Here is a 9865-nt window from a genome sequence, read left to right as displayed (position 1 = left end):
AAATTCCTTTGGGTATATACTCATTTTCACTATATTGATTCTTCCAATCCATGAATATGGTGTATTTCTCCAGCTATTAGTGTCCTCTTTGATTTCTTTCACCAGTGTTTTATAGTTTTCTGTATATAGGTCTTTAGTTTCTTTAGGTACATATATTCCTAAGTATTTTATTCTGTTCTTTGCAATGGTGAATGTTTCCTTAATTTCTCTTTCTATTTTCTCATTATTAGTGTATAGGAATGCAAGGGATTTCTGTGTGTTGATTTTATATCCTGCAACTTTACCAAATTCATTGATTAGTTCTAGTAATTTTCTGGTGGAGTCTTTAGGGTTTTCTATGTAGAGGATCATGTCATCTGCAAACAGTGAGAGTTCTACCTCTTCTTTTCCAATTTGGATTCCTTTTATTTCTTTTTCTGCTCTGATTGCTGTGGCCAAAACTTCCAAAACTATGTTGAATAGTAGTGGTGAGCATGGGCACCCTTGTTTTGTTCCTGACTTTAGGGGAAATACTTTCAATTTTTCACCATTGAGGATAATGTTTGCTGTGGGTTTGTCATATATAGCTTTTATTATGTTGAGGTATGTTCCTTATATTCCTGCTTTCTGGAGAGTTTTTATCATAAATGGATGTTGAATTTTGTCAAGGGCTTTCTCTGCATCTACTGAGATAATCATATGGTTTTTATTTTTCAATTTGTTAATGTGGTGTAATACATTGATTCATTTGCGGATATTAAAGAATCCTTGCATCCCTGGGATAAAGCCCACTTGGTCATGGTGTATGATCTTTTTAATGTGTTGTTGGATTCTGATTGCTAGAATTTTGTTAAGGATTTTTGCATCTATGTTCATCAGGGATATTGGCCTGTAGTTTTATTTTTTTCATGGGATCTTTTTCAGGTTTTGGTATTAGGGTGATGGTGCCCTCATAGAATGAGTTTGGAAGTTTACCTTCCTCTGCAATTTTCTGGAAGAGTTTGAGTTGGATAGGTGTTAGCTCTTCTCTAAAGTTTTGGTAGAATTCAGCTGTGAAGCCGTCTGGACCTGGGCTTTTGTTTGCTGGAAGATTTCTGATTACAGTTTCAATTTCCGTGCTTGTGATGGGTCTGTTAAGATTTTCTATTTCTTCCTGGTCCAGTTTTGGAAAGTTGTACTTTTCTAAGAATTTGTCCATTTCTTCTACATTGTCTATTTTATTGGCATATAATTGTTGATAGTAGTCTCTTATGATCCTTTGTATTTCTGTGTTGTCTGTTGTGATCTCTCCATTTTCATTTCTAATTTTATTGATTCAGTTCTTCTCCCTTTGTTTCTTGATGAGTCTGGCTAATGGTTTGTCAATTTCATTTATCCTTTCTAAGAACCAGCTTTTGGTCTTGTTGATTTTTGCTATGGTCTCTTTTGTTTCTTTTGCATTTATTTCTGCCCTAATTTTTAAGATTTCTTTCCTTCTACTAACCCTGGGGTTCTTCATTTCTTCCTTTTCTAGTTGCTTTAGGTGTAGAGTTAGGGTATTTATTTGACTTCTTTCTTGTTTCTTGAGGTATGCCTGTATTGCTATGAACTTTCCCCTTAGGACTGCTTTTACAGTGTCCCACAGGTTTTGGGTTGTTGTGTTTTCATTTTCATTCGTTTCTATGCCAATTTTGATTTCCTTTTTGATTTCTTCTGTGATTTGTTGCTTATTCAGCACCGTGTTGTTCAGCCTCCATATGTTGGAATTTTTAATAGTTTTTTTCCTGTAATTGAGATCTAATCTTACTGTATTGTGGTTAGAAAAGATGCTTGGAATGATTTCATTTTTTTTTTTTAAATTTACCAAGCCTAGATTTATGGCTCAGGATGTGATCTATCCTGGAGAAGGTTCCGTGTGTGCTTGATAAAAAGGTGAAATTCATTGTTTTGGGATGAAATGTCGTATAGATATCAATTAGGTCTAACTGGTGTATTGTATTGTTTAAAGTTTGTGTTTCCTTGTTAATTTTCTGTTTAGTTGATCTATCCATAGGTGTGAGTGGGGTATTAAAGTCTCCCACTGTTACTGTGTTATTGTTAATTTCCCCTTTTATACTTATTAGCATTTGTCTTACATATTGCAGTGCTCCTATGTTGGGTGCATATATATTTAAAATTGTTATATCTTCTTCTTGGATTGATCCTTTGATCATTATGTAGTGACTTTCTTTGTCTCTTTTCACAGCGATTTTTTTTAAGTCTATTTTATCTGATAATAAGTATTGCTACTCCTGCTTTCTTTTGGTCCCTATTTGCATGGAAAATCTTTTTCCAGCCCTTCACGTTCAGTCTGTATGTGTCCCCTGTTTTGAGGTGGGTCTCTTGTAGATAACATATATAGGGGTCTTGTTTTTGTATCCATTCAGCCAGGCTTTGTCTTTTGGTTGGGGCATTCAACCCATTTACGTTTAAGGTAATTACTGATAAGTATGATCCCGTTGCCATTTACTTTATTGTTTTGGGTTCGAATTTATACACCGTTTTTGTGTTTCCTGTCTAGAGAATATCCTTTAGTATTTGTGGGGAGCTGGTTTGGTGGTGCAGAATTCTCTCAGCTTTTGCTTGTCTGAAAAGCTTTTGATTTCTCCTTCATACTTGAATGAGATCCTTGCTGGGTACAATAATCTGGGCTGTAGGTTATTTTCTTTCATCATTTTAAGTATGTCTTGCCATTCCCTCCTGGCTTGAAGAGTTTCTATTGAAAGATCAGCTGTTATCCTTATGGGAATTCCCTTGTGTGTTATTTGTTGTTTTTCCCCTGCTGCTTTTAATATTTGTTCTTTGTGTTTGATCTTTGTTAATTTGATTAATATGTGTCTTGGGGTGTTTCGCCTTGGGTTTATCCTGTTTGGGACTCTCTGGGTTTCTTGGACTTGGGTGATTATTTCCTTCCCCATTTTAGGGAAGTTTTCAACTATTATCTCCTCAAGTATTATCTCATGGTCTTTCTTTTTGTCTTCTTCTCCTGGGAGCCCTATGATTCAAATGTTGTAGCGTTTAATATTGTCCTCGAGGTCTCTGAGATTGTCCTCATTTCTTTTAATTAGTTTTTCTTTTTTCCTCTCTGATTCATTTATTTCTACCATTCTATTTTCTAATTCACTAATCCTTTCTTCTGCCTCTGTAATTCTACTATTTGTTGCCTCCAGAGTGTTTTTAATTTCATTTATTGCATTATTCATTATATATTGACTCTTTTTTATTTCTTCTAGGTCCTTGTTAAACCTTTCTTGCATCTTCTCAATCCTTGTCTCCAGGCTATTTATCTGTGATTCCATTTTGCTTTCAAGATTTCAGGTCATTTTCACTACCATTATTTGGAATTCTTTATCAGGTAGATTCCCTATCTCTTCCTCTTTTGTTTGGTTTGGTGGGCATTTATCCTGTTCCTTTATCTGCTGGGTATTCCTCTGTCTCTTCATCTTGTTTAAATTGCTGATTTTGGGGTGTCCTTTCTGTATTCTGGCAGTTTGTGAAGTTCTCTTTATTGTGGCATTTCCTCACTGTATGTGGGTTGTACAGGTGGCTTGTCAAGGTTTCCTGGTTAGGGAAGCTTGTTTTGGTGTTCTGGTGGGTGGAGCTGGATTTCTTCTCTCTGGAGTGCAATGAAGTGTCCAGTAATGAGTTATGAGATGTCTATGGTTTTGGGGTGACTTTGGGCAGCCTGTATCTTGGAGCTCAGGGCTGTGTTCCTGTGTTGCTGGAGAATTTGCTTGGTATGTCTTGCCCTGGAACTTGTTGGCCCTTGTGTGGTGTTTGGTTTCAGTGTAGGTATGGAGGCGTTTGATGAGCTCCTTTCAATTAATGTTCCCTGGAGTCAGGAGTTCCCTGGCGTCAGGGTTTGGATTTAAGCCTCCTGCTTCCAGTTATCGGTCTTATTTTTCAGTAGTTTCAAAACGTCTCCTCTATACAGCACCATTGAAAAAACATCTACTTTAAAGATGAAAAGTTTCTCTACCGTGAGGGTCACCCAGAGAGGTTCACAGTGTTACATGGAGAAGAGAAGAGGGAGGAGGGAGTTAGAGGTGACCCAAATGAGATGAGGTGGAATCAATAGTGGAGGGAGTGGGCTAGCCAATAATCTTCCTTATGTGCACTCCACAACTGGACCGCTCAGAGATGTTCATGGAGTTATACAGAGAAGAGAAGACAGTGGAAGGAGACAGAGGTGGCCAGAAGGATAAAAGGGGGGAATGAAAAGGAGGGAGACAGATCCAGCCAGTAATCAGTTCCCTAAGTGTTCTCCACCGTCTGGAACACACAGAAATTCACAGTGTTGGGTAGAGTAGAGAGGGGTTGGGGAGGAGACACAGGCGACCTGGTGGAGAAAAAGGAGAGTCCAAAGGGAGAGAGAGCAGTTAAGCCAGTAATCTTGTTCCCTAGTGAAAAATGGGTACTGAAGATTGGGTTCTTAAAGGTACAAAATTGGTAACAAATACATAAAAGCAAAAATTAAAAATCTAGAGTAGAGTTTGGAATTTTAAAAGTACGATGTTAAAGAAAAGAAGAAGGAAAAGAAAGAGAGAAAAAACGAACAAACAAAAACAAACAAGGTCATGAAAATTATAAAGAAAATATAGGTACAAAATTGATATCTAATACCAAAAAGCAAAAGTTAAAAATCTAGAGTAGAGTTTGGAATTTCGAAAATACAATGTTAAAAAAAAGAAGAAGAAAAAGAAAGAGAGAGAAAAACAAAAACAAACAATGTCGCAAAAATTATAAAGAAAATATAGGTACAAAATTGATATCGAATACCAAAAGCATAAATTAAAAATCTAGAGTAGAGTTTGGAATTTCAGATATACAATGTTATATAAAAGAAGAAGAGAAAGAGTCAAAGAAAAGAAAAAAAAAGTCACAGAAGTTATAAAAAAACTATAGGTACAAAATTGATAACAAATACCAAAAAGCTAAAATTAAAAATCTAGAGTAGAGTTTGGAATTTCAAAAATACAATGTTAAAGAAAAGAAGAAAAAAAAAAAAGGTCAAAAAATTATAAAAAATATATATGTGATGTTTGCTGAAGAAAAAAAAATAGGGTCTTTTTTTTTTTTTGCAAAGTAATAGGTTATAAAAGTGAAAATTAAAGGAATAATAGAGGACTTAAAATTTTTTTTTAATTAAAAAAAAAAGAAAGAATGATCGTAAAAATATATCGAGGACTTTGGTTTTGTTGTTAGTATTGTGGGTTCAGCTCATTTTTGGATAGTTCCTTGGTCCGACTTTTATTTCTCAAGATCTTTAGGCCCCTTCCTATGTAGACGGTACTAACCACAGAGTTTTAATCTATTGCTTGTAGCTTCCAAGGCGGTTCCCTTTGTTATAGCTTCTTCTGTTTGGTGGTCTCTTCAGTGTCTGGTTTCCGCCCTGACACAAAGGGGACGGTGGAGGTCACTTTTTTTTTTTTATTAGCCTCACTTGTTCAGTCGCACTGTGGGGAGGGAGGGAGGGATGCTGCAAACAAGTAACACTGGCGTGTGCTCATAGTGCCTCAGCCACACTGGGTCTGCCCTCGCTCACGGCACGTGTAGCCTCCCTGCCCACACTACTCAGGCTCTAGGTTGTTCCGCTGGGAACTATCCGTGGCTGGCCCTGAGCTGCTTTCACCTCCCAGGTCCAAGCCTCCCCGCCGCTTGGTTATCTAGGTGTACAACCGGCGCACCTTCTCAGGGAGATGTTGACTGTCCAGACCCCCAAGAAGTTTTAGTTAGCAAAGAAGCCTGCTTACAGTTTTATAGATAATGTCTCTCTGGGGCTGTGATTGTCCCCTTCCGGCTCTGGCTGCATGTCACCGGAGGGGGGAGGTCTGCAGCCGGCTATCTCTGTTCAGTCCTTTGTTCTGTGTGCAGGCCTGGCGGTGTCTCAGTTTAGCGCTGGCTTTTCGCGTGATAGATATCCCACAGTCTGGTTTGCTAGCCCAGATTATTTCACTCAGATAGCTCTCAGGGTATTCAGGCCAGGTCCTTACTCTAAGCGATGCAGCCTGCGCCGTGCCTCCCTGCCCAGCCCCCGCTTGCTAATGGCGTGTGCAGGCGTCTGCGCTGCTTCTCCGCTGGGGGAGTTACCGTAGGGCTCGCAATCTGTGAGTTTTAATTATTTATTTTTTTCTCCCTGTTATGTTGCCCTCTGTGCTTCCAAAGCTCGGCACAGATTCGGCAGTGAGAAGGTTTCCTGATGTTTGGAAACGTCTCTCTTTTTAAGACTCCCTCCCTTCCTGGGACTGAACTCCGTCCCTCCCTCTTTTGTCTCTTTTTTTGTCTTTTATATTTTTTCCTACCTCCTTTAGAAGACCTGGGTTGCTTTTCTGGGTGCCTGATGTCCTCTGCCGGCATTCATAAGTTGTTTTGTGGAATTTACTCGGCTTTTAAATGCTCTTTTGATGAATTTGTGGGGGAGAAAGTGTTCTCCCCGTCCTACTCCTCCACCATCTTGGCTCCTCCCCTGTGGGTTTTAGTTGTTTATTTATCTTTCCTCCCTGTTATGTTGCCCTCTGTGCTTCCAAGGCTCAGCACAGACTCTGCAGTGAGAGTGTTTCTGGTGTTTGGAAACTTCTTTCTTTTTAAGACTCCCTTCCCGGGACAGAGCTCCATCCCTCCCTTTTTTGTCTCCTTTTTTGTCTTTTAAATTTTTTCCTACCTCCTTTCACAGACCATGGGCTGCTTTTCTGGGTGCCTGATGTCCTCTGCTGGCATTCAGTAGTTGTTTTGTGGAACTTGCTTGGCATTTAAATGTTCTTTTGATGAATTTGTGGGGGAGAAAGTGGTCTCCCTGTCCTATTCCTCCACCATCTTAGCTCCTCCCCACTGAGCCACAAATTTCTTTGTGACACTAAAGAGGCTTCAAGAATATGTATTTTTTATTTGTGTTTTGCAGTTATGGATGTTTCCACTGATAAATCTTCATCAGTTCTTTCCTCAGCCACATCCGGGTTACTCATCCATCAGAGACGTACTTCTTTTCTGTTACAGTGCTTCTGATATCTGTCAATCCCTTTTGATTTTTCTTTCAGTTTGCATCTCCATGTTTTATATACCCATTTTTTTTGCATATCATCTACTTTTTCCCTATGCTGCTGCTGCTGCTAAGTCGCTTCAGTCGTGTCTGACTCTGTGCGACCCCACAGACGGCAGCCCACCAGGCTCCCCCATCCCTCGGATTCTCCAGGCAAGAACAATGGAGTGGGTTGCCATTTCCTTCTCCAATGCATGAAAGTGAAAAGTGAAAATGAAGTTGCTCAGTCGTGTCTGACTCTTCAGGATCCCATGGACTGCAGCCTACCAGGCTCTTCCATCCATGGGATTTTCCAGGCAAGAGTACTGGAGTGGGGTGCCATTCCTTAAAATATTAACCATAGTTGCTTTTCTGATACTTTTAATATTTGTATCATATTCGAGTCTAGTTCTGGTGATTTTCTTGTCTTTGCTACTGCTACTGCTAAGTCGCTTCAGTCGTGTCTGACTCTGTGTGACCCCATAGATGGCAGCCCACCAGGCTCCCCCATCCCTGGGATTCTCCAGGCAAGAACACCCGAGTGGGTTGCCATTTCCCTCTCCAGGGCATGAAAGTGAAAAGTGAAAGTGAAGTCGCTCAGTCGTGTCCGACTCTTAGCGACCCCATGGACTGCAGCCCACCAGGCTCTTCCATCCATGGGATTTTCCAGGCAAGAGTACTGGAGTTAGGGTGCCACTGCCTTCTCCCTTTCTTGTCTCTACAGATTGTTTTTGCTTGCCTTTTTATGTTTTGCTTAAAGTTGGACATACTGTATTGGGTAATAGGAAGTGATTGATGTAGACAAGCCTCTTTCATAAGGATTTATATTAATCGGCCTAGTTTTGTACTGTGTTTAAAATTATTGCATCTGTAGGCTTCAGAGGTTTTTAATTTCATTATTGTCCTTGTTTTTATCTACCCTCTTGATACTGGGCTTGCAGAAGTACTCCTCCTCAGAAAGTCTATCTTGCAATTTCTTTGGCTATAATCCAATACTATTTTACTGGAACATTCCCAATATTATTGGCTGTGGTGGTAAGATAAGGGGGAGTAGAATCATTTGATAATTTTTTGTTTATATTTTAGTCTCTTAGAGAGTCTGCATCTCAGAGCTGTGACTTCACAAATGTTTCTCAAGTGGTATAGCTTCTCCATTAACCTCCTGAGTAATACAGGAAGGCTGTAGAGGGGACTGGACTGGAAGAAATGTTCTTCCTCCATCAAAAATAAGACTTTGTTAGTCTTTTCCTCTTGAGAGTAAGCCTTTGTTCTGGGGAAGAATCTGGAGTATTTCACAATGTTAATTAACTCCTTTTATCCCCAGCCAGAGTCAGATCTTCCTAGATCTTTACCATGAGAACCTGGTAGTCTTCATGGTGGTAAAGTTCATTAAATTGTGGGATCCTTTTCAGAAATGAGGGTCTTCAATAGTTGTTTTTTTTTACCCTCAGCATAGTCCATAGCCTCCTGTATTTCATCAGAATTACCATTTAAGGATTGATACCTGTTTATGGCTCTAGAGGCTTTTGTTCCAGATATGCAGGGGTCACCCGTGACTGATTTTTGTCTATCTCTCCAGATTTTGGTCCATCAGTTTGCCTTGAAAGTTTATTTCTCTGATAGGTCCAATGAAAGCATGTGATTTTCAGCTTTTTCAGATTTTTTCTTGTAACAAAGCGTGCATGTGTGCTACGTTGCTTCAGTCATGTCCGACTCTTTGCAACCCTATGGCCTGTAGCTCACAAGGATTCTTTGCCCATGGGATTCTCCAGGCAAGAATGCTAGAGTGGGTTGCCATGCCCTCCGCCAGGGCATCTTCCCAACCCAGGGATCGAACCTACATCTTTTACATCTCCTGCACTGGTAGGCAAGTTCTTTACCACAAGCACTACCTGGGAAGCCCAAGCTCTTTACATATCAAAGTTGAAACTGGAAATTGTCTTATAGCATTATATGTTCAATGAAATATGTTCAATGAAAATACATTTTTCAAATTTTACATTCAATCACATTAAATGTTATCATATTCATTGTCCCACTTATTTCCATCTTCTTCTTGGATAACTTTTGTATTTCTGAAAAGTAACGTAATACTGGAACTAACTAAACAACAATTTAAAGCATATTTTGGACAATAGTTTCTCTCCTATAAAAATACCAAAGACCAACATTTTAAAATGAAATTTTAATTAAGCTATCACTATGTATTCAATATAGTTACTTTTTCTCATTTAATAAATCATTTATTTTTGTTTGGAATAGATATGATGTGAAAAGCTTAAAACAGAATTAGGGATATTGACTGAAAATCTTTACCTAAATCTCAATGTTTTAAAAAATAGTCTTTGTGCCTACAAGAGTTTAACCAACCAATGTCATTTTCATTTGTCCTTCTTATTTATAGATGACCTAGTTAAGAGGTGTTCAATATAAACTGCCAGTTGTAAGTAATCATATATTCGGTTTGATCATTCTTTTTACCCCTGGATTGGTTCTTTGTTAGTGTTGGAATAAAATTTTATTTTTCCTTATTCAGGTCCCCATGTTAATTTATTATTGTTTCAGAAAAAAATTCATAAAAGCTAGAATAAATAATCTTTGATTATTTCCTACATCATAAACAACCCAGATTTTATTAAGAAGAACGTGGCAACCTTTGGATCTATATCTATATATATATATGTGTGTGTGTGTGTGTGTGTGTGTGTGTGTGTGTGTATTCTCAAGAACAAAACAAATTCTATTGCTGTCTCTTAGAAAAAATCAAACACTGATGCACATATTTTTCCAAGAAAGTTTTACTACCAAGTAAGTCTGGTGGCCTTTGTTATTTATGGTCTCTCAATTCATATT

This window comes from Bos grunniens, chromosome X, assembly GCF_055505025.1.
Source record: "Bos grunniens cultivar Pamir isolate PY7600 chromosome X, Bosgru_T2T1.0, whole genome shotgun sequence".
NCBI classification, from domain to species: Eukaryota; Metazoa; Chordata; class Mammalia; order Artiodactyla; family Bovidae; genus Bos; species Bos grunniens.
The sequence above is the reverse complement of the archived record's forward strand: the minus strand, read 5'-3'. Positions refer to the sequence as shown.